The following is a 2,470-nucleotide window of genomic DNA, read 5'->3' as shown; positions in this document are numbered from 1 at the left end:
TATATGTAACAAAAACGACTAAAATAACAAAAATAACAACTAAATTACTAAAACTTTAACTAAAATTGAAAATATAAAAATTAAAAAATGACCAATTTTTATTTTTAGCAATGCATTTTTATATTTGTTTGAAGTATTTGTATTTTTCATTAAATGTTAAGTTGTCTATACAAAGTTTTCTTTTCTTTTAGTTTCAGATTAGTTTTTTTTTTTTCAAACAGTCTGAAAAATTTGAACCATTGATCTTCCATTAAATCTTTTTTTCATTTTGTTTTTAGAAAGTCCTCTGCTGGTAAAACAGGTGCGAGACCTTCACTGAAGAACATTGTGAATCTCTAGTGCTTTGATATCATGAGACTCAGTAAACTTCAGCTCTGTGATTAGAATAATAATGATTGTGTGTGTTTCTCTCGCTGATTTCACTTCAAAGCTATGCAGAGTCAAGTATCTGTATTGTTTGGCATCAGTAGCGCAGGGCTCGTCCCAAAGACATGAGGGTGAGTAAATTATGACCTGGGTCAACCTGCTCTTTAAATATTTCTAACTTTAATTCACAATATGGTCTCAGTTATTAATATTAGTTTATGCATTATCTAATATAAACTAACAATGTATATTATATTGTAATGTATTTTTAATACATTTATTACATCATTATATAAAGATTAATATGCTACATTTATCAATCTTTAAGGTTAGTTAATAAAAATGCAGTTGTTCACAGTTGCTTTTCAGTTCACAGTGCATTAACTAATTTAACTTCTGACTTTAAAAATGTTTTAGAAACGTAACTTTAATTAGAAATTAACATTAATTAAGATTAATAAATGCTTTAGATGTGTTAATTTGTAGGTTCATGTTTAATAATGTAGTTAACTATATTAGCAAACAAAACCTGTTGTAAAGTATTACATATCATTATTTTATTTTATATATATATATATATATATATATAATATTTTATTATATATATGTATTTTAATACATTTATTGCAGCATACTATTCAGCATTTATCGGTCTTTGTTCATTTTAGTTCATAAAAATGCTATTTTTCATTGTTTTTCATGTTTTTGTTTACTCACAGTGCATTAACAAATGTTAACAGATGCAACTTTTTTACTTTAAAAATGTATTAATAACTGTTGAAATGAACATTTAGAATAATAAATGCTGTAGAAGTGTTGCTCATTGTTAGTTCATGTTAGCTAATGAGTTAAATAGTGTTAACAAACAAAACCTACTGTAAAGCGCTAACAATATTTCTGACTCAGTATAAAGAAGTTGAGCTAATCGCTTTACTTTGAGTTTTGGGTTCTATATTAATTATTAATCAGGTAATTATATAAATTAGATTTCATGATGGTAGTCTGCTTCTGATAACCATTTTATGTCAATCTTACAAGTAAAAGTCAAGTCAAGTCAAGTCACCTTTATTTATATAGCGCTTCTTTACCTTTTGGACGCGGCTCATGTTTATAACAGTAATCTTGGGGGGTAGACTCATTTAAAATAATGTAATCATCAGGTTTTAGCCAGGTTTCATAAAAACTCAATGTAGTAACAGAAATCAATTGACTTTGTGTATAGCATCTGTATAGCATTAAAGTTAGGTTATGAAGCAAAAATGCAGTTATGGTGCTTCAACATTCAAGTTGTTGAAACGGGCTTAAATCTTAAAGCAGATTTAAACCAACTGGCACGAGACATTCAGGGGTGCTTTTTATCCAACAAGAGATTTTTGAGGGAAAGCACAGTTTATTTCAGGAGTGTCAGAAGTCTTTAACAGGTAAAAGGACTTTTTCTGCACATTGAGGCGTCGTCTTCCTCCTGTGGGGAATCCCTTGCACGTTTGGGTTTCGGTCATTCGGAGTGTCTCCTCTCGGGGTTTCGGGAGAGCTGCATTCAGAGCAGAAAAGGCCCAGGTGGCCGGTAGACTCATTTAAAATAATGTAATCATCAGGTTTTAGCCAGGTTTCATAAAAACTCAATGTAGTAACAGAAATCAATTGACTTTGTGTATAGCATCTGTATAGCATTAAAGTTAGGTTATGAAGCAAAAATGCAGTTATGGTGCTTCAACATTCAAGTTGTTGAAACGGGCTTAAATCTTAAAGCAGATTTAAACCAATTGGCACGAGACGTTCAGGGGTGCTTTTTATCCAACAAGAGATTTTTGAGGGAAAGCACAGTTTATTTCAGGAGTGTCAGAAGTCTTTAACAGGTAAAAGGACTTTTTCTGCACATTGAGGCGTCGTCTTCCTCCTGTGGGGAATCCCTTGCACGTTTGGGTTTCGGTCATTCGGAGTGTCTCCTCTCGGGGTTTCGGGAGAGCTGCATTCAGAGCAGAAAAGGCCCAGGTGGCCGTATCGCTGGCAGCGGGAGAGCAGAGTCTTGTTAGGCACACTCCTCTCTGACACGGTTCCTCCACCTCCAGGTAGGCCCGGATCAATCCCATCATGCTCTCTGAGG

Source organism: Sinocyclocheilus rhinocerous, unplaced genomic scaffold, assembly GCF_001515625.1.
Source record: "Sinocyclocheilus rhinocerous isolate Xijiao unplaced genomic scaffold, SAMN03320098_v1.1 scaffold942, whole genome shotgun sequence".
Lineage (NCBI taxonomy): Eukaryota > Metazoa > Chordata > Actinopteri > Cypriniformes > Cyprinidae > Sinocyclocheilus > Sinocyclocheilus rhinocerous.
The sequence above is the reverse complement of the archived record's forward strand: the minus strand, read 5'-3'. Positions refer to the sequence as shown.